This window comes from Pan troglodytes, chromosome 3 (assembly GCF_028858775.2).
Source record: "Pan troglodytes isolate AG18354 chromosome 3, NHGRI_mPanTro3-v2.0_pri, whole genome shotgun sequence".
NCBI classification, from domain to species: Eukaryota; Metazoa; Chordata; class Mammalia; order Primates; family Hominidae; genus Pan; species Pan troglodytes.
The window spans coordinates 14,533,022-14,557,187 of NC_072401.2; the positions used below are offsets into that span (position 1 = coordinate 14,533,022).

General features: G+C 38.0%; 1 long non-coding RNA gene across 1 annotated transcript in view; it reads left to right on the plus strand.

Annotated features, from left to right (window-relative positions):
* The window catches only part of LOC750796 (uncharacterized), a 163,173-nt gene that overhangs the window by 65,391 nt on the left and 73,616 nt on the right, over positions 1-24,166 (plus strand). The window contains exon 2 of the long non-coding RNA XR_001716773.4: positions 13,516-13,619. This is a non-coding gene — a long non-coding RNA (uncharacterized LOC750796). The remainder of the gene's footprint in view (positions 1-13,515; positions 13,620-24,166) is intronic.

Here is a 24,166-nt window from a genome sequence, read left to right on the forward strand (position 1 = left end):
GAAACTGAACAACCTGCTCCTGAATGACTACTGGGTACATAATGAAATGAAGGCAGAAATAAAGATGTTCTTTGAAACCAACGAGAACAAAGGCACAACATACCAGAATCTCTGGGACGCATTCAAAGCAGTGTGTAGAGGGAAATTTATAGCACTAAATGCCCACAAGAGAAAGCAGGAAAGATCCAAAATTGACACCCTAACATCACAATTAAAAGAACTAGAAAAGCAAGAGGAAATACATTTAAAAGCTAGCAGAAGGCAAGAAATAACTAAAATCAGAGCAGAACTGAAGGAAATAGAGACACAAAAAACCCTTCAAAAAATCAATGAATCCAGGAGCTGGTTTTTTGAAAGGATCAACAAAATTGATAGACCGCTAGCAAGACTAATAAAGAAAAAAAGAGAGAAGAATCAAATAGACACAATAAAAAATGATAAAGGGGATATCACCACCGATCCCACAGAAATACAAACTACCATCAGAGAATACTACAAACACCTCTATGCAAATAAACTAGAAAATCTAGAAGAAATGGATAAATTCCTCGACACATACACTCTCCCAAGACTAAACCAGGAAGAAGTTGAATCTCTGAATAGACCAATAATAGGAGCTGAAATTGTGGCAATAATCAATAGTTTACCAACCAAAAAGAGTCCAGAACCAGATGGATTCACAGCCGAATTCTACCAGAGGTACAAGGAGGAACTGGTACCATTCCTTCTGAAACTATTCCAATCAATAGAAAAAGAGGGAATCCTCCCTAACTCATTTTATGAGGCCAGCATCATTCTGATACCAAAGCCGGGCAGAGACACCACCAAAAAGGAGAATTTTAGACCAATATCCTTGATGAACATTGATGCAAAAATCCTCAATAAAATACTGGCAAACCGAATCCAGCAGCACATCAAAAAGCTTATCCACCATGATCAAGTGGGCTTCATCCCTGGGATGCAAGGCTGGTTCAATATACACAAATCAATAAATGTAATCCAGCATATAAACAGAGCCAAAGACAAAAACCACATGATTATCTCAATAGATGCAGAAAAAGCCTTTGACAAAATTCAACAACCCTTCATGCTAAAAACTCTCAATAAATTAGGTATTGATGGGATGTATGTCAAAATAATAAGAGCTATCTATGACAAACCCACAGCCAATATCATACTGAATGGGCAAAAACTGGAAGCATTCCCTTTGAAAACTGGCACAAGACAGGGATGCCCTCTCTCACCAGTCGTATTCAACATAGTGTTGGAAGTTCTGGCCAGGGCAATTAGGCAGGAGAAGGAAATAAAGGGTCTTCAATTAGGAAAAGAGGAAGTCAAATTGTCCCTGTTTGCAGACAACATGATTTTATATCTAGAAAACCCCATTGTCTCAGCCCAAAATCTCCTTAAGCTGATAAGCAACTTCAGCAAAGTCTCAGGATACAAAATCAATGTACAAAAATCACAAGCATTCTTATACACCAACAACAGACAAACAGAGAGCCAAATCAAGAGTGAACTCCCATTCACAATTGCTTCAAAGAGAATAAAATACCTAGGAATCCAACTTACAAGGGATGTGAAGGACCTCTTCAAGGAGAGCTACAAACCACTGCTCAAGGAAATAAAAGAGGATACAAACAAATGGAAGAACATTCCATGCTCATGGGTAGGAAGAATCAATATCGTGAAAATGGCCATACTGCCCAAGGTAATTTACAGATTCAATGCCATCCCCATCAAGCTACCAATCACTTTCTTCACAGAATTGGAAAAAACTACTTTAAAGTTCATATGGAACTGAAGAAGAGCCCGCATTGCCAAGTCAATCCTAAGCCAAAAGAACAAAGCTGGAGGCATCATGCTACCTGACTTCAAACTATACTACAAGGCTACAGTAACCAAAACAGCATGGTACTGGTACCAAAACAGAGATATAGATCAATGGAACAGAACAGAGCCCTCAGAAATAATGCCGCATACCTACAACTATCTGATCTTTGACAAACCTGAGAAAAACAAGCAATGGGGAAAGGATTCCCTATTTAATAAATGGTGCTGGGAAAACTGGCTAGCCATATGTAGGAAGCTGAAACAGGATCCCTTCCTTACACCTTATACAAAAATCAATTCAAGATGGATTAAAGATTTAAACGTTAGACCTAAAACCATAAAAACCCTAGAAGAAAACCTAGGCATTACCATTCAGGACATAGGCATGGGCAAGGACTTCATGTCCAAAACACCAAAAGCAATGGCAACAAAAGACAAAATTGACAAATGGGATCTAATTAAACTAAAGAGCTTCTGCACAGCAAAAGAAACTACCATCAGAGTGAACAGGCAACCTACAAAATGGGAGAAAATTTTCGCAACCTACTCATCTGACAAAGGGCTAATATCCAGAATCTACAATGAAGTCAAACAAATTTACAAGAAAAAAACAAACAACCCCATCAAAAAGTGGGCGAAGGACATGAACAGACACTTCTCAAAAGAAGACATTTATGCAACCAAAAAACACATGAAAAAATGCTCATCATCACTGGCCATCAGAGAAATGCAAATCAAAATCACTATGAGATACCATCTCACACCAGTTAGAATGGCAATTATTAAAAAGTCAGGAATCAACAGGTGCTGGAGAGGATGTGGAGAAATAGGAACACTTTTACACTGTTGGTGGGACTGTAAACTAGTTCAACCATTGTGGAAGTCAGTGTGGCAATTCCTCAGGGATCTAGAACTAGAAATACCATTTGACCCAGCCATCCCATTACTGGGTATATACCCAAATGACTATAAATCATGCTGCTATAAAGACACATGCACATGTATGTTTATTGCGGCATTATTCACAATAGCAAAGACTTGGAACCAACCCAAATGTCCAACAATGATAGACTGGATTAAGAAAATGTGGCACATATACACCATGGAATACTATGCAGCCATAAAAAATGATGATTTCATGTCCTTTGTAGGGACATGGATGAAATTGGAAATCATCATTCTCAGTAAACTATCGCAAGAACAAAAAACCAAATACCACATATTCTCACTTATAGGTGGGAATTGAACAATGAGATTACATGGACACAGGAAGGGGAATATCACACTCTGGGGACTGTGGTGGGGTGGGGGGAGGGGGGAGGGATAGCATTGGGAGATATACCTAATGCTAGATGACGAGTTAGTGGGTGCAGCGCACCAGCATGGCACATGTATACATATGTAACTAACCTGGACAATGTGCACATGTACCCTAAAACTTAAAGTATAATAAAAAAAATAAAAATAAAAAAAATAAAAGCATAGCTGTGACTGCGTTGGCTCCATTAGGAAAAAAAAAAAGACCTTTACAAACGTCTGATAATGTCTCATCTTTCAAATTAACAGAAAAAAAAACAATAAAAAACAGGATAATTCCAATAATTGTTCAATTGTTCTTATCATTTTTTAAGTACAATCAGGGGAAAGCTTGGGGAGTTTTGTCCTGTCAAAGACACACATCTGACATTATTACTAATACCACTGTAAATACAATTAAAATTTAAACAGTGAAGAAAATTTATGTTTGTGGTTATAATCTAAAGACAAATATTGATGGAACATTCATAGCATTGTGGCATATGCCATGTTTCTGGGAAGTAAGAGATCTATGGATCTACTACAAATATAGTGTTGTCTTTAGGCACACATCAACATAATAGCATCCAAATACGCTTAAATGTTCTACCAGTAAAAACAGAAGCAATGGTTGGCAGAAGTTACAAAAAAGATTCAATATTACATTGAGAATAAATAGACTATAGCTTTGTTTTGGGGACAAATCTGATATTGAATACAAAAAAGAGTTCAGCATCGCAGCGTGTTTTGCTCTTTGTTCCCCACCATCAACTGAATTTTAGAAATGTTCTAGCTTGGGAAACATCATTCTCAGCAAACTGACACAAGAACAGAAAACCAAACATGTTCTCACTTATAAGTGGACCTGAACAATGAGAAAACATGGACACAGAGAGGGGAACATCACACACCCGGTCCTGTCGGGGGCTGGGGGGGCTAGGGGAGGGATAGCATTAGGAGAAATACCTAATGTAGGTGACAGGTTGATGGGTGCAGCAAACCACCATGGCACCTGTATACCTATGTAACAAAACTGCACGTTCTGCACATGTACCCCAGAACTTAAAAGTATAATTTAAAAAAAAGAAATTTTCTAGCTTTTGAAGAACTTTTGCAAATTATCCTAACTGTCCTAACTGAATTTGCTCATCCTTCTATCAGTTCTACTTCCCTTGTTCTTTCTATAGGGTGAGTACTATAACCAGTATGATTCTAAGATTATCATTATTTTGGTTAAACATGTCCCTTAAGGAAGCCAACGACTTTATCTTGTGTTTGTTCAAGTTTGCTTGGAGCCATATCTGATTTTTACCTCGTTCAGTGATTTTGATACAAAACACCTTTAAAAATAAAGCCTTATGTTATAAGTCAACAACTCCCTAAAGCTTTGTACAGAGTGTACAAGTTTGATATCATGAGTGAAGTTTTATTAAATGTAAGCTCAATGTGAGTATTCAGGCAAATTGGGTGTTTGTGTGAGTGCTTATCTGTTTCTGAATGATAATCCTGAGAAAATAAAAGAGTTGCTGAAGATGGACAAGGGCAGTCATGGGATGTTTATACTGAGATCAAAAGCCAGACCATTCACCCAACAGGACAGCCCAGGGTGTGGTGATAAATCAAGAACTGAGGCAATAAAAGCTACAAATGAGGCCCTTTGCCAGAAAAAGCATGGCTTGAAAGAGGTTGAGATGGGTTTGGGTCTTAGGAGATACATTTCTATAAAAATTTAAAAAAAGACATTCAAGAAAACTGAATGATTGTAGAAAGTAATGTGTAGAAGGAAAGAGTGTGTGTGGGCCTTGCTATCTGATGAAGGCCCACGTGCCATTTAATAGTTGTGTGTGTCCTTTGGAAATGAGGCCAAAAGTGTCTAGTCTTTCATGTGGTGCAAAGAGCACAGATTTTGGTGTTGAGAGGCTTAGGTGGGCTGTTTAAGTGTGGTTTGCTATTTACCGGTGTCCCTCCCTCTATTTACAGTTTGCTGTAACAGTTTTTCAGTACACACACATACACGCACACACATTAGTTATACCATTAACACTTGTGCACTTTACTTTAGTCATTTGACATTTAATCAATCTATTTATATTATTTCTCCATCAGTCAATATATAATAGATTTATCCTCTCTGATGACAGTACAGAATTCCTCACCTTTAATCAGTCCTCTCTGGACAGACATTAAAATAGTTTCCAGCTTCTTGCTGGAGCAGACATTCTTGTTGGTACAGATTTTCACACGTTTACATGTATATGTGTAGGGTAAATTTCTAGAAATGAAATTATTGGGTAAACAGAAAAGTTTCCTTTTGGGAAAATATAGCACAATTAACCTTTTAAATGTACACATCCAAGGGTCAGGATTAGCTAGAGACTTTTATACACTGATGGATGAGTTGTAAATTAGTGAGGAATTCTGGGGGTTCACTTTACATTGCTTATAATCTTATAACTCCATTAATAGATTGCCTTATGAGGTTGTATATCTCCCAAATAGTTTTACCTTGGAGGATCCTTTAGTAAGTAGAGTAGCCCAAATTTGGATACTTGGCAGGTGATTTACCGAAGTGTTTTTAAAAATTAGTTTGTTTTTGAACTACATGGATATCTATTTAGCCTTGTCTTTTTTTCCACAATCATATAGAGAGGGATTTGAAAGCCTTAATTAGTGAGTCATGTAAGCAGATTGGAAACAATTTTCTGAGTCAATCTCACTCCAGGAAATTTCTTCCTAATCCCATGTCTGGGTGGAAATGGGCAGGCTAGCATCCAAGCATTTGTTATAATCTGGCTCTTCAGTTCCCAAAAAAGCTTATTTCCCTGGAGCTTGGCTTGCTGATTTCCCAGCACACAGGTCTGCATGAAACAGAAATCACAGATGTGCCAAACTCCGGGCATCTCACAGGGAGAGACAATGCCAAGCTCACCACTATTACTCCACCTTTGCACAAAGATCAGGTAAGGGAAATGCTATTCGGGGAGGATTGCTTGAGATACATCAGCCTGTCTCCTCCCCAGATAGCCTTGAACATACACATGGATCACATAAAATAACAAGATAATTTTATTCAAGACCTTGCCTTGAAGGATATTTTAAAACTGAATTTCATTTTGCTGTGATATCTATTCAGACTATTTTGATGTTATGAGAAATACCCTTATAAAAACCTTAGTGAGGTTTATAGAAAGGATGTTGTGTAGGTCATTTTATTCGTCATATCACAAACTTTCTCTCTTTCTCTTTTATAAGAACCAATGGGATAAATTCCTATAGGATCTTAGTATCAAGGAAAGTTGTAATTCTTCTGTGCCATTGTCCTATTTTTATTTCATGAGTATTTCAAATCATTTAAGATAAAAGTTGTCTGTTTTTATGTTGCTTGCTAGGAAGCTTAGAGCTAAATTTGTGATTGACTCACAGTATGATTTACTTATAGAGTCAATGCATCCAATCCAGTAGGAGGCTCCACATTTTTCTGTGCAACTGAGTTAACTCATTGTAAAAAGGATGTTATATATGCATCTATGAATAACTAATTCTTTAACTCCAAACAGTTCGCACATCCACATTAAGACATGCACATTTGTTTGCAACCTAAAACCCCTCCTTTTAGATCTCTGTTTTGGCTTCATTTAGTTTTCTTTAGGATAATGTATGCCACCTCATCAGGGTGCCACTAAACTGCCCATTTCAATTTTTTTAAATGTTCCTATCTTTGTAAAATGAGAAGTTCTTTGGGTTCCTCAGCTGGTCCTCACTCAACATTAACTTTAATAGAATTTGATTTTTCTTCCAAGTATGGGGAAGCCATGCTATTCTTCTTAAAATTTGTACAATCAGAAATTAATATTCTCTTACATCTAATAGATACTGGTTTTTACTTTCATTGCTTTTGCAGCAAATCTGTTTCCCCTCAGATCATAAGAATATTCCATTTGACCCAGCCATCCCATTACTGGGTATATACCCAAAGGATTATAAATCATGCTGCTATAAGGACACATGCACACGTATGTTTATTGTGGCACTATTCACAATAGCAAAGACTTGGAACCAACCCAAATGTCCAACAATGACAGACTGGATTAAGAAAATGTGACACATATACACCATGGAATACTATACAGCCATAAAAAATGATGAGTTCATGTCCTTTGTAGGGACATGGATGAAGCTGGAAACCATCATTCTCAGCAAACTATCGCAAGGACAAAAAACCAAACACCGCATGTTCTCACTCATAGGTGGGAATTGAACAAAGAGAACACATGGACACAGGAAGGGGAACATCACACACTGGGGACTGTTGTGGGGTGGGGGGAGCGGGGAGGGATAGCATTTGGAGATATACCTAATATTAAATGACGAGTTACTGGGTGCAGCACACCAACATGGCACATGTATACATATGTAACTAACCTATACATTGTGCACATGTACCCTGAAACTTAAAGTATAATAAAAAAATAAAGAATATTCTAACTTGCTCAGTTAATGTTTAATTGCTAGTTTTATCCCAGTACTTCTGTAGGCCATTATAAGATGCTTTCTCATGGTTTAACTGGTTCCTTGTCCATGCCCTTGTTTGCCAACATTCTTTATTTCTATATTTAATTTTTCTAATCCTATCAACTCTTAAGATTCCTTATAAGTTACCCCAAAACCCCTCTGGAAATTTGTGGGAATAAAGATAATCACACAACTAATGTTTATTTGGGCACATGAGAAGTCACCCTGTGAGGAAATCATTTTGCAGAAATATATCATCTTAATGTAACAAATATCAAGTCTAAATTTCTTACACCAATTTTCTTTTTTTTTATTATTATTATACTTAAGTTCTGAGATACATGTGCGGAATGTGCAGGTTTGTTACATAGTTATACATGTGCCATGGTTGCTGCACCCATCAACCCATCGACCTGTCAACCCGTCATCTATGTTAGATATTTCTCCTAATGCTATCCCTCTCCTAGCCCCCAACCCCCCGACAGGTCCTGGTGTGTGATGTTCCCCTTCCTGTGCGAAAATGTTCTCATTGTTCAACTCCCACTTATGAGTGAGAACATGCAGTGTTTGGTTTTCTTTTCCAGGGTTAGTTTGCTGAGAATGATGGTTTCCAGCTTCATCCATGTCCCTGCAAAGGACATGAACTCATTCTTTTTTATGGCTGCATAGTATTCCATGGTGTGTATGTGCCACATTTTCTTTATCCAGTCTGTCATTGATGGGCATTTGAGTTGGTTCCAAGTCTTTGCTATTGTAAACAGTGCTGCAATAAATATATGTGTGCATGGGTTTTTATAGTAGAATGATTCATAATCCTTTGGGTATCTATCCAGTGGGATTGCTGGGTCAAATGGTATTTCTAGTTCTAGATCCTTGAGGAATCGCCACACTGTCTTCCACAATGGTTAACCTAATTTATACTCCCACCAACAGTGTAAAAGTGCTCCTATTTCTCCACATCCCCTCCACCATCTGTTGCTTCCTGACTTTTTAATGATCGCCATTCTAACTGGCGTGAGATGGTATCTCATTGAGGATTCTGAAGGACTCCAATTTCTTGTGCTCTGATGAGTAACTGAATACAATTTTATGTCCTCCAGAGATGAGACAATTTTCAAGTCAAAATATGTACAATTAAAATAATGAGCATTTTGGGGAGAGTCACTTAATCTTGTCTGGTTTTATTTGGAACATAATCAATTAATTAGGAAAGAAAATAACCTCACTGGATGTTCATGTTAAACATGGAAACAGGCATTTCATCTTTAGTCATGAGTTATACACTGATGGTAAGGAACTCCGGACAAGGTTGAAAGCAGTCCCATAACATGTGAAAGTCAATAAAAATTATTTTATTTGTGATTTGCAATTTGACATTGATAAACATATAAAACAAAGAGGTTCTGGTTCTACTGACAGGTGAGAGTTTAGAAATACACACACACACACACACACACACACACACAAGAATACTATTCCGCTATAAAAAATGAAACCCTGTCATTTGAATCAACATGGATGAAACTGGAGGACGTTATGTTAAGTGAAATAAGCCAGAAACATAAAGCTAAACACTACATGTTTTCACTCATATAAAGAAGCAAAACTCAGTTTATCTCATAGAAATAAAAAGTAGAATAGGACCAGGCATGGTGGCTCACATGTATAATCCCAGCTTTTTGGGAATCCAAGGTGGGAGGATAGCTCAAGAGTAGGAGTTCAAGACCAGCCTGAGCAACATAGTAAGATCCTGTCTCTATTCTTTAAAAAAAGGTAAAACAGAAGATTCTAGAGTCTGGGAATGGTAGAGGGAAGAGAATATAGGGAGAGATTTGTTAAAAGATACAAAATTTCAGCTAGATAACAGGAATAAATTCTAGTGTTTTATACCACTCTAGGATGAGTGTAATTGAAAATATATGGTTTTAAATAGCTAGGAGGAGGATAAAGAACATTCTCAACACAAAGATATAAATATTTGAGTTGGTGGATATGTTAATTATCCTAATTCATTTACTATACATTATATGTATTGAAACATCATTATGGAACTCATAAATATATATAATTATTTGTCAATCAGAAAAATAAAAGAAATCTTCATTGATTATAGCAATATTCAAAGTAGCCCTGTAGGTAAACTTGAATGTTTATGACCAATTGCAGCTTGCAATATAAGAAGATTGTTGGTTACAAGAAGGCTTTATCAAGTGAAGAAAGGAGACAAATAATTAACACCTGCTAGTCACATTGATCACAGATCACACAAAGTCTAAGAGTTCCTTTGTGGTGCAGCTGATTGTAAACTAGAAGTCGTTAAAAAAAAGATAAAGTTTCATCATGCTGGAAGGTGATAAGATAAAACACTGTGGCACAGAGAGAAAGCCAGCGCCTTCACTTTGATGAAGACTTCGTTCATATGGACAGGAGAGCTGATGACTTCAGTATTTATTTATTGAATGGTGTCATATACCGATTTCTATTCAGAGTATGTAAAATTCCTTAGTATATCTTTCTGATCACATTCCTGTCTTCCCCATTAAATTATGTGTTTCTTGATGGCCCTAGAACATCTAATTGCTATTCTACTCAGATGCATTCAGATCTTTTTTACCCTCTCTTAGTACGTATGCCTCAGCTGTGGTGTTTCTTTGTTTCTAAGGACCTACACCTGAGACCCTAGGTTACTAGAGCTGGTTTGTGAGCAGGAAACAGATTCTGAGGATCCTGGGATGGTACACCCCTCAGGGAGGGCTTCATCAATGACTGAGTTGTGTGGGATTATGCAAGTCCAGCTTTCTTGCTCTGAATTGTGGTAAGCTCTGGAATTTAACTTACACTCCAGTGTTATGCAGGATCATGCTGTAACTCTCTTCTTTGGGACTTTGCCTGAAATCACCCTTGCTTGACTTTATCCTCTTTCCTTCTCTGTTTCTTCTACTTTTTCATGAAATTCTCCTGGGAGCACTTCCTTAAGAGCCGAATACACAGGAATCCTGTGTCAGAGTCTGCTCCTGGAGAAATTCACAATGCCTGCCTTTTAAAATTCATTTTGGTTTTCACTGGCATAGTAGGAACTTAGCAAATGCTTGTAGAGTGAATAAATGAGAAACTCAGAACACATTTAGATGTGGAAACATGGCCAATATCCAAGAGCCTGACTTTACTGTGGGTAAATGTGATACACTTCCACCAAATCTTGAGTGGATTCACCATGAGCAGTGTGATAAAGAGGAGCTCTGCTCCTGGTCTGTTTCGGAGGTTTGCCCTGACTGATGTGCAACAGGTGTAAGAAGGAGCTCCAGGCAGTCTTTCTGTAGTCAGGTAGCACAGGGGTGCCTGTTTACTCAGAATATTTGGCTGATGAAGGCGAGAAGATGATGTTAATACAGTTTGGATATTTCTTCCCAACCAAATCTCATGTTGCACTGTAATCCCTGATGCTGGAGGTGGGGCCTTGTGGGAGGTGATTGGATCATGGAGATGGATCCCTTATGGCTTAGTGCTATCTTGATGACAGTAAGTTCTTGTGAGATATGTTCATTTAAAAGTGCGTAGCACCTCCACCCCCGTGCCCCGACTCTCTCTCTCTTTTGCTCCTACTTCCATCATGTAAGACACCTGCTTCTCCTTCACCTTCTGCCGTGATTTTAAGCTTCCTGAAGCCTCCTCAGAAGCAAAGATGCCAGAATTATGCTTCATATAAAACCTGCAGAACTGTGACCCAACTAAACCTCTTCGCTTTATAAATTACCTAGTCTTAGGTATTTTTTCACAGCAATGAAAGAAGGGCCTAATACAGATGCTTAACACAAAGGGGTGCTGAGAAAGTGATTTCTAAAAAGGACTGTTTCTGGAAATATTCTGCACACATGTAGTAAGGAAAGTGAAGCACAAAGAATTTATCTAAGCTCTGCATCATCTGGTTCAGTCTTCTGCTTGATTTTCTTTAAGGGCTTCACAGTCCCTTTGGGTTGAAGTCTGAGAGCCTTAGCATGGCACTGAAGGACTCTAGTGATTTTGGACTGTGTAATATCTCTGGCTCCATTTTCCACCACTCCTTCCTTCAGGCTCATTCCCCATGATATCTAATGCTGGGTGAAGTCAACATCATACTGTTTCTCATATTTGTGTCTTTGCTCATGCTCTTTTTGCTCTTTAAAATGGGCTTACCTAATAAATCTACCTTTAAGATTCATCTTGGTCACATTTTTCCTTATGGACTGGGTGCCCTCATTTACAATCTCCCAGTCCTCAGTGCATACATCTTTCATTGGACTCATTTAAAAAATCACCGGCTATGTGTGGGTCTTTCCCTTCTAAATTGAGAGCACCTTCTTACTATAGCTTATTCCTCCTTAAATTCTCACTATCAAGCATAAGGCCAGGACCAGTGTATTCTCAACAATACACTGGTCAAATACATGTTTTAATTACATTGATATTTAACTCCATAATCATATTACTTTTCTAACCTCTCATAAATGAAGTTATACAGTGTTACCATTTCCATATCATATCAGAAGTGGAGAGGTGGTTGGGAGAAATAAGACCATATGATCAATAAACAGTGTTTATGGTCTGCAATGACTTGAAATAGAAAGCAGTGCATAAGAACTCCTCATCTTTAAGCAATGTAAGCTAAGTTAATATATTTACTATAGGTATATTAACTTAACTTACAGACTTTTCTCACAGAATTTTCTATCTCCTAGCTATGATAGGAGTAGGAAGTTGATAAAGGTCAAGACTAAAATAGCAACAATAACAAAAGCAGGAGAGAAAGATTATATGGCCATCAAACCTTGTTTACGAGGAAACAGAAGGTCCATAGTAGATCAGAACCCGAGGCTAGCTTAGTCTAATAAGAGATGTCAAATGCAATATGGGACATTTGTAAAAATTCGAGTGTTTGAAAGAATCAAGAGATTGGGGAAAAGGCATACCAAAGAAATGAGTGGGAATTTTTTGTGCAATATATGAAATTACTCTAGACATAATTCTGTAATGAGGTAGCCATACTAAAGATGTGAATTGACTTAGATCCAAATTAATAACACTGTTCTCTAGAGCTAGTGTTAACAGAAGTTCTACGGGCTGCTTGGTGGTAAGGAATGATTCAGAGGCAATGTACGTGTAGATTTTAAGCACTAGAGTGGGCAATAGGACTATTTACTTATATAATTTGTTCATATGACAGCAACACAAGATAGAAAAAGCTGGGGTCTCTGAGATATAGGATAGGGGAGAGCCACTGCTGATATAAATAAGAAATTTATTTTTGTTCTGGTAAGTCACTGTGACAAGTAAATTTGTTTCAACTCCAAACATGTCTTGTTCTGACTAATATGGAAAATATGTTGCACCTCTAAAATTAATTAAAATATATATAATTGGTCATAGGTTGAAACCAATAAATTTTCACCAACCTTGGTGTAGGTGTGTTCTTAATGTCTACTCAGTTGGATTTCAAAATTGTTATGGGTCGGTGGCTACTTATTGTGTATTTTATTCTTTTACTATACACATAAGATTATTTATTGCAGTTCTCCTCTTCCTTTTCCACTCTCTATGTGAGTTTTAAAAGGATTATCTGTAGTTTTGGTTTATAGAACCAGGAGGTTTAACATCTAGACCTGAGAGAAATGATTGAGCATTACCTGGAGACTCTAGGGTTTGAGCTGGATTCTGTGATGGGATGAGGTTTAGGAGTATTCTATTTGGACACAAAGGAAAATAATATTTCTCCCTTCCTTATAATAAGATTACAATATTTTTGTAGATAGAATTGATATAAGGCACTCCTAGAATTAGTCATTGACAATATCCCATGCAATTCTCTAATCTCTCTCTTTGTCTTTCATTGCAACCAAGGAGCCCATCTGTTGAGATGAGAACCTGTGAAGATGGAAGGAACCTAGATGTTTGAGTCATGGGGTGGAGAAGAGACCATGTAAACCTACATTGAAATTTGTGTGGTAAGTAAATAAACCTTTATTGTATTAAGTTACTGGTGTTTGGGGGTTACCACACCATAGCTGATCTATCTTAAATAATTCACCCACTCATACATATGCTACAGTAAAATTTAAGAACATAACAGATAAAAAAAAAAGTTAAGGCTTCTGGAAAGAATAGCTCTCTTACAAAAAATATATAATTTAATTGACAGATTTGTGAATCACATTATTTGATGCAAGAAAATGATGAAGTAATATGTTTGAAGTATTGAAGAAAAATTCCTCTGCATCTAGAGATTTGTATCCAATCATGCTGTTATTAAAATTTGTGGATCCAATAAATAGATACTCCAGCTTACAAAGTCTTTAAAATTTTGTAAATTGAATACATATGTTGAAACTGTTTTACAGAAAGTACTCAAATACTAGAAATAACTCTAGAGGGATGCCACAAGAGTTAAAGAAAATAAAGATGATGAAAACACTTGGTAAAGTTCATTATATTTTAAAAGAGCAAGGATCAAAGAAAATTAAAGAAGAATAGAAGGAGATTTATAACAATCCAGAATTATTAGCAATATCAAAAAAGTGAACATAGGGACAATCAAAGATACATTGTAAGCTACTTGTATTGTTTTAGGAAAATAATAGATAATTGTAATCTTAAAAAAATCAATAGAGGTCATTAAATATTAGTAAATGCCATCAGTTTAAGGTAATCTACCATAATAAAAAAATATGAATTTAAACCACTGATTATAAATTTGACATATCAATAGAAAATAGAAAATAAGAAAACAAATAAAATGAAAATGTAGTAAATTGAAATATGAAATATGATGCATAATTTAAAAATTACAATGAATGTAAATGAGTTAAACTTACCAAAAGAAAGGCAAAAACAAAATCTAGGAACATGTTTTCCAACAAAGGACTTTTTTTTTTTTTTTTTTTTTTTTTTTGAGACCGAGTCTTGCTTTGTTGCCTAGGCTGGTGTGCAGTGGTGTGATCTCGGCTCACTGCAAGCTCCGCCTCCAGGGTTCATGCTATTCTCCTGCCTCAGCCTCCCGAGTAGCTCGGACTACAGGCGTCCACCACCACGGCTACCTAATTTTTTGTAGTTTTAGTAGAGACGCAGTTTCACCGTGTTAGCCAGGATGGTCTTAGTCTCCTGACCTTGTGATCCACCTGCCTCGGCCTCCCAAAGTGCTGCCATTACAAGCGTGAGCCACCGTGCCTTGTCAAGACATTCTTAATACAGAAAGACACAGAATGTTTGGGGAAAAGAAAGGTTGAAAACTATCAAGCAATTGTAAACAACAGCATCAAAAAGTGCTTAAGTGGCAATCATAATCTAAAAAATTGAATTTGAGAAAACATTCCTATGGCATCATAGGATATTTTATGAAAATTAAAAAACAAACCAAAAGCATTAAAAATTATAACTCTCATGAACATATATGCACTACTAATATAATTATGTAAACAGAAGCAAAATGGCAGAAGAAATAAAAAACTCAATATTTATAAGTAAATAATTTAACACAATTCACTTAGAGCTTGAAAGATGAAGAAAAATTGTAGAAATCTAAACGAACTCTCACTGCTCAGAGAAGACACGTTTTTCTCAAACATATGTGGAACACTGACAAAAATTGGCCAAGTGCTAGACTACCAATTAAATCTCAGTATCATACAGAATATCTTCTGTGGCCACAATGCAGTCAAATTAGAAATAAGGAGTATAAATATAGTCTTAAAATCCTATAAGTATATGTAACATATTACTAAATAATTTTGAATTACAAAGAAAGTCTTAACAATTATGAAATATTTAGAACAATGGGGCTGGGTGCGGTGGCTCATGCCTGTAACCTCAGCACTTTGGGAGGTTGAGGCAGGCAGATCACTTGAGGCCAGGAATTTGAGACCAGCCTGGCTAATATGATGAAACCCCATCTCTACTAAAAAAACAAAAATTAGTCAGGGGTGGTGTTGCATGTAATCCCAGCTACTCAGGAGGTTTAGGCAGGAGAATCACTTGAACTCAGGAGGCAGAGGTTGCAGGGAGCCGGGATCATGTCACTGCACTCCAGCCTGGCCAACAGAGTGAGACTCTGTCTAAAAAAAAAAGAACAATGGGCAATGGGAACAGCACATATCAAAAGTTGTGGGACATGGCTAAAGCATATGTGAATGTTTTACAGTATTATACCTTTCAATACACTTATCAGAAAACTGGAATGATTAACAACAAATAAGCTAGTTTTAAAGCTAAAATGCTTAGAAGTTAGATGTATTTCCTTTAAAATTCAAAACAAGTTATCACAATGATTGTTCATGTGCACCAGATGCATTGCACTCAATTATAAGAAAATACGCCAAAGGAATTAGAATTTTAGGAGAAGATGTGAATGTTATTCTTTGTAGACAATGTGGTAACCAGCCTAGAAAAAAATAACAAAATGAATAGAAAAAAATATATAAAAATATGCAGGCATATACATATGTGTGTCTACACATGCACATATACGCATATGTATGGCATATAACAAGGTTCTCAAACTTATTTTTAAGCAAATTTAAAAAATAGGATAACAAAGATTTATCAGTTAAAATGATCAGATTCATACAAATTAGAAAGCTGGAATTGGCAGGTGTATTGGGCAATTTGGCATTCAGAAATCCAAGGAACTGCAGGTTTCCATGTCGAACTTAGTCAAATTAGGGCATACAAATGCCCTATGGCCCCCAAATTCCATTCTTGGACAGATATCCTAGAGAAATCCCCATTCACATTCATAATGGGACATAAAGGAGCAGATTTGTCACAGTGCTTTTCATAGCAGCAGGGAGTTTCTCAGCACAAGAGAAAGGAAATGTAAGGTTTGGTGAAGGCATGCTATAGAACAGCATGTGGCTGCTAGAAATAATACGCTACATATGAAATTATGACCAAGAATATGTCTAAGAATATGTTACTGAATGAACAAAGAAACAGAATTATATGTATATAATCATTTAGGCAAATTTAAATATATAATAAAGCTACTGCCTTGCAAGGACATACAAATAAAAAGATGAATACTGACTATGCTAGGTAAGAGGGCACTTAATGGAAGTGGGGAATGGTAATAAAACAATGCCAGGAAGGAAGAAATAGTTTTTTCATAATCTCCCCCCCCAACCCTTTTTTTTTTTTTTTTCAAATCAGCATGCATACCAACACTGAAGGGAGTTTTGCCTTCCAATCTGTTTGTCTGGGTTTCTGCTACACTTATTCAAACATTTGTCAAGATTCCATTATGTGCCAGGCATTGGTGATACATTTTCTGCTCTAAAAGGTTGCATTCTAAATGTGTTCTGTGTGGAGCAAGACAGTAAGCAAACAAACACGGAAATATCGAATAGCGTTAATCCCAATGCAAAGAAGTACTACTGGTAAAGAGTGATGAGGAGAGGTATTTTACATAGGGTGTTTGGGGGTAGGTCAATTTGAGGAAGAAACATCTGAAATGAGAAACAAATGGGAAGGAGCCAGCTGTGCAAAGCTCAGGTTGGGTGGAGGGAAGCTTCCCAGGTTGATGGAATAGCTAGCATCACAGTACTGTGGTGGTAACAAGGCCAGTGTTGGGGCAGCAGCATAGGAGGAAGGGTAAGGTCTGCAGAAAGGTCAGGGAAGGCCTCAAATCTCATAGGCTTTGTAGATCATGGGAAGGAGTAAGGACTCCATTCCAGGAAGCAACAGAACAATAATCATCTTTGGGGTCCCCCAAATGCCAGAATGAATAGAAACTGATAGGCTGTTCTCCTAAGTCCCTGCAGATAGGACTCAGTGGTTTGGAGAAACAATGCATTATACTCACTCATTTCCCTAAAACACTGCTGTATACAGACTCTGTCATGTTCTCCCTTAAGACATTTTCAAGGTATCCCAAGGTCTACAAGTTATGACTTACATCCAACAGTCTGAGTTTTGCTGTTGTCTTTTTTGTTGCAAATGTTAATATTGGGCAAATCCTTAAAATTATTCATGTTTCAGTTTCTTCATTTGTAACTGGAATCTGACTTTATCTGTCTTGTCTCTCCTATTATATGGCTGTGGGTCCTCATTTGCCATCACAGTGTTGTCTCTCACTTTGCCAAGTTTCCCCTAGTCTTGCTCTGATATCTGGAGTTACAGCCAGAGAAGGGCTGCTGAGGTGTGGGTTTGCTTAGAAGCATCTTCCCACTCTGAGTACATAACTTTATAATTCATATATGAACTTGAGAAGTCATCTGTCTGTGCATTTCTTACTTTAAAAACTTTAATCGGTCTTAGTTTTGTCAGATGGCTATGGAAAAAATTAGAGAGTTTTTACCCCTTCCATTTTCTCATTTGATTAGGATAGAAGAAAACTTTCTATGCTTTAAGAATTGTTTCCCAAATGAAATGTTCTCTTCTCTATTGCCTTTGACATTTGTTGCCATCAGATACCAGTTTTCTTATGTGCATAAACTGCTTATTTGATTTGACCTGGTTCTGAATGTAAGAAATTGATTCAGAAGGGCCTCTGTCTTTAGAAATAGTATTGCATGAAAGCATTATGCTAACATATGTTGAAACTTAAAACTGCAAATGCAGGGGGAGAAAATGATCTTGTAGCTACTTCTCTCATTTAGAGACACAAGACATGAGGCTTTATTCTAATAAAATGTAGTGTGTTTGCAGCTGGGGCTGGGGCAAAGTCAAGATACATTAGGAGAAATTGACATTAAAAGTGCAATATAACAGATGGATGAAAAAATGAATTTTTATCAAGATGATCCGTTAGCGTTCTGCAGCCAGGCAGAGGAGAACAATGACCTGGAACAAATTAAGAAGAATGATGCTTGACTTGTGTTTGCTTGTTCTAAAGGGTGACCCATATTCATAATCTTGAATTAGAAATGCATTTGCTTCTGGTTGATTAGATACATTTTTCAACTATTTTTTGTCTTGTTACCCCCGCCCTTGGGTTTGGGGAGCTGGGTGATGGAGGTGGTCTGGTGCAAAGGATTAGGTTCATCAAATTAGATTAAATGAAAAGAGAGAAAACAAGCCCAGTAGAGTGGAACCCTGACTAAATGGTGGAGTTCTTTGCAAAGAAGGAGAATTAATCTCCAAATTGAGGGGAACTGAACAGCTCAATCATCAACTATTAACCTCAAATAACCTTAGGTGACTCTGGCATCAATATGTAAAAGCAAGTCTACTACAGACCGTGATTTTAACTTCAAATTCTCTATATTTGATAACTGTCAGACTTCCTGTCTACTCTTTAATCAGTCTCTGGAATTAGAAAGTACTTACTTTTTAATGAAAAGAAAGAAGGAGAAAAAAAAAAAAACATGAACAGAATTCCCGTATTTTTTAGAAAAATGAAAACTAGGTAGAATATGCAAGCCAGTGAAGACACTATGCCAGCTGATTTGGAAAAACTTGGAGTTGTACTGCAGATAAATTGCTGGTTTGCTTGCCTCACTGCCAAGGAATAACTTGCTTAAGATAATTCATTTACTGTGTCTGTTGCCTGTACCTATCACTTCCTTACCTCTGGCTGATGTTAACAATAATAGCCTGGGAGGTAGAGGGGAAGGCGGAAAGGAAACTTCCTCTGATGTCACTTAAACTCATCTGGAATCAACACAATTATAGCCCATGGATGTATGCTTGGATGAAAAGACCATCCTATCAATCTTTTACAAATTCTTTGCATAATTTGGCTGTGAACCAAATAGCATAGTCACGTGGCTACAAGAAAGAAGGGAATAAGAAATGGCTACATATGTTTAAATAAAATTTTAAGCCTGGAAAGGAACTTTAGAGATGATCTGATTCAACCTAGGCTGGTATGAAATTAAGACAGATGAAAAGGGAGTTGAAATCAAGTGGCCAGTAGAAAGTGCTAGGAAAGATGTTTCAAGTTCTATTCTAACTCATTCTGTTTTCGAGCATTTCAAGGGAAGGTTATTTAAATCTATCCTTCTTTTCAGATGAGGAAAGTGAGTCTGTGATATTATAAAGGATTGTCCTAATTTTCTGAGTTATTCTGAGGTAGGTTGAGATCCATGCATGATATTGTGTTATCTTTCCCATTGAGCTGTGGTGACAGCAACATGAGATAATATTCCTAAAAATATGCATTTCCCACAAAGGTCTAAATTGCAAGATATAATTTCACCATCAATTCTTTATATTGATGAAAGACCATGAGCTTTGGATTTAGAATAACTAAACTTATTTCAACTACTCACCGTGAATGTGAATACTACATATAAATCACTTATAGTCTCTAATCCTTAGTTTTCTCATCTCTAAAATGGAAGTAATATGGTTATATGCATGATCTATTTTACAGTGTTAGCAAAGCACATCTCCTGGTCCAGATGGTAGAGATTAGGTAGGTAAGTGGAGGAGAAGAGAGAGCAAATGTTGAGGTATGGGAAGAAAAGAACCAGCTGCAGCAGAGGACAGATGTCTCTGTGTGACATCGTGTCCTGTATGACAGTACTACCAGGATGCTATAACAGGACAGACACCTTGTTTTCCATAACTTGTATCCAAGGTAGAACCAGTACAGGCTATAGTGCACATTAGGTGCCAGATCAATGTGTTTTGCCTAAAAATAAATGTCAACTCGTACACACCTGAGATAGTTGTGCCATTTTAGGTTAGGGATTGGCTAGCCTGAATCCAAGGTGGGGTTAGTGTAAAAACCTGAGAAACAATGTATACACTCTCAGACTTACCTCATATTGAGATGCTCTGGTTTACAATTATGCAGGAAAGAGGAAGAAACTAAGGTCAGAAACTGGGAGGGAGGGAGAGAGGGACAGGTATGGGGAAGATCTCTTGCATGCACTTGACTCCTTTACAGGGAGCTATTCCAAAAGTGATTCTCAGAGTCTGTTAGTTTAGATGCATAGGTTTGAAACTAGAAATATATATCTCCAGAGTAGGTATTAGAGCAAGCAACTCAGCCTTGCTCATTCTAATGAAAATATTGCTGTTGAAGGAATGATACTTATTATTATGCAGAGAAGTTAGTAATTGAACTCTGAGACCTCTAAAGAATGCTTATAATCCTCTTATTCAGGAAAGCAGGATTGTTAATATTTCCAACTAATCCCAATTCAGAACACAGAAGAGAATATTAATTCAGATGTGTGAATAGGTGGTTTGAGAATGTTTTAAGCAAAACCTTTAGGAGAACTTTAGGCACGAGACCAGCTGGACTCGGATGGGAAAAGGTTTCCAGTTTTATGTCTCTGGTGTATGTATGCAGTCTGGAGAACCACTTTGAAAATACTGGGTTCTAAGCAACTTGAAACGAGAGCCACACCTCGTTCATCCTTCTGTGCCCCAAAGAACCTATGAGGCACTCAATGAATGCTTGTTATAGACCGATGTTGCCACAGACTTGGAAATATTTACCTTTTAAATGAAGAGAAATGCAGCCAGTTTCCAAATGGGGGATGGGGGTTGCAAGAAACAATTATTATAAGGTTTGCAGTGACCTTGTCCTCTAAATCTTCTTCATCTATGAATTAAACTCTCTCTAGATTCCTGTTATTGAAGAATTTTAAAAGAATTTTCTTATCGTGTGGCATTGCAGACTTTTTGTTCCTCTTCACATTCCCAGCTCTGTTTGATACAAACGCTAAGCTTCTGAGGAGAGGGAGGATTTGCAGCCTCAGAGCAGATGAAGCATGCAGTGCAATTAAAAGCAAACACATTTCCACTTCAGTCACAGCCTGTGGGTGTTTTAAGAAGGAAAAAAATCTATTAAAAACATAAATGTCAAAATCCTCAGGGTTTTGATCTATACATTTCATGGAGAGCAAGTTCCTGGCAGGGCTTTGATCTTGAGGAGTTGATAAGGATGCTTTGCTCCTAAATCTCGAGACAGAGGATGTCGTGCTGGGCAGTGAGCAAGAGTGACTGGGCTCTGGCAGGTGCTGGAGCTGGGAAGCCGAGGGGCAGATGGAGGGAGAATGTGGATGCTCTTGGGGCCCATTCATGATGGCTAGGACCAAGAGCAGAGCAGTAATAGCTGCTGGGAGAAGGTTACAGGCTACCTTGATTTAGCCTCTAACCAAAGAAGAGAGAACCTCTACTTCAGTTTTTCCTCCTTTCCCCAGCCCACGTTTAGCCTCCCACTCTTCCTTCATGGGGACAAAGTTGCTCATCAGATTGCTCAGAACTGAATATTTATTTAGTTTATCATTACTACTGGGCAGGACATTTCTTCTCATTTTGACTTCCTGGGAATATTTGTACTGGGCAAGCCCTTATCTTCTTAGATAAGGCTTATCTGGAAACTTCCAGCGTTCTCTGTGCCAGTTACTGGTCCAGGTGGCTGGGGCTGTCTGAGAGAACTCAGAGCTGGTCAAGCAGACCCAACCATTGAGATGTAGAAATGGCGCTTCCAGGAGTCCCATTTGGTATGCAAGCTGGAGCCTTGTGTTTCAAGACAAATTGTATCCCCCAAAATTCATTTGTTGAGGTCTTGATCCCCAGTACCTCGGAATATGACTATATTTAGAGATAAGGCCTTTACAGAGATAATTAAGCTAAAATGAAGGTCAGGGTTTGCCCTAATTCAGTGTGACTGGTGTCCCTATGAGGAGATTAGGACACAGACACAGAAAAGATCACATGAAGACATAAGAAAATGCCCTCTGCTGTTAAAGGAAAGAGGCCTCGGGAGAAACCAACCATGCTGGCACCTTAATTTTAAACTTCTAGCTTCCAGAACTGTTAAGAAATACATTTCTGTTGTTTAAGCCACCCAATCTGTGCTACTTTGTTATGGCAGCCCTACCAAACCTTGATTTTAGGTTTCCACTTACCAGAGGAGCCATGCAACAAATTGTAATGATTAAATACTTGCCTCGCTCTGAGGAAAAGTTATATTGGCTTTTCTACTACAGGCTTAAGGACATACCTTCTGGGGCAGAAAAACCTGGAAATGAGGAGATTGATGGGATTGCAGTCCCAAAGCTCTACTCCAAACCCTGCCTATCATCAGCTATTGTGAGCCATGTAAGGTCATGCAGAAATATTAGTCCAGGCCTGGAAACAGATACCAGCAAAGGAAGATGTCAAACCATGCAAGGAATAGCTTCGCCCTGGGAAAGGGTGAGTTACCTAAGCAACAGGTGGGAAGTAGCCCTGAGAGAAAACAGCTGAGGACAAAGGTGCATGCCTTCCCTCCATCTGGGTGCCCATCTTTGGTGTCTAAGCTTTCCTGAACCCTAAACTCATCCCCTTCTTGGGTGATAAGCATTGACTGGGAGCTCTTGTAATGAATGCCCTAGCCTATTTCTCACATGGTACTCAGCTGATTATCATAATATCTTTAAATATCTCTCAAATCTACTAGAATGTGGAATAATAATAGGTTATAATTCTGAATTAATTCATTTGGCTGTACCCCAGCCCTTAAATCCTGCATTAGCGTTTGTCATACTAGACTGATAAATTGAGGGAGGAGGGATGAACAGTGGACAGACACACAGAATGGGAGGAGAAACTCAACATCTGTTAGACTTATTTTTGTATCTAGAAGCTTCTTTGGAAGCAGTTAGGATGTGGTACAGCGGTACTGGCTCTGAGAGTTGCCTGGGGGAACATTCCCCTAAGCACTCTCATCAGTAGGAAAGCTTGTGTTTCTTGATCATCCAAGATTTAAAACAGTGGATCAGGCTAAGGGTCTCCATGTCTGTACAGAGTAATATGGTGCTAAACCTGAATTAAATTTGTGACTCGGAAATTAACAGCTGAGTTGTTAAAACAAGATTCTGTCAACTTTTGAAGTTCAGTTTACTTTGTCATGAAATGGGAAGACAATCCCTAATTCACAGAGTAGAGGTGAGAATGAAATGAGCCAATCTGTGTGGAGAGGCTGAATATACAAGCAGACAATGAATGGCCAGACCACATGAAATAAAACCCTGACCCACCAACTGCAGCAACCAGTCCAAGAATTCAGCCCATATCTACAGTAGCAAGCCCAGGAATCCAACCCATATCTACAGTAACCAGTGCAGGAGTCCAACCCGTATCTACAGTAGACAGCCCAGGAATCCAACTCATATCTACAGTAGCTAGCCCAGGAATCCAGCCTATATCTACAGTAACCAGCCCATATCTACAGAAACCAGCCCAGTAATCCAACCCATATCTACAGTAACCAGCCTAGGAATCCAGCCCATATCTACAGTAACTAGCCAGAAGTCCAGCCCATATCTACAGTAACCAGCCCAGAAATCCAGCCCATATCTATAGTAACCACCCCAGGAATCCAACCCATATCTGCAGTAACCAGCCCCGGAATCCAACCCATATCTACAGTAGCCAGTACAGGAATCCAACCCATAGCTACAGTAACCAGCCAAGAATCCAACCCATGTCTACAGTAACCAGCTCAGGAGTCCATCCCTTATCTACAGTAGCCAGCCCAGGAGTCCAACACATATCTATAGTAACCAGCCTAGGAATCCAACCCATACCTACAGTAAAAAGTCCAGGAATTCAGCCC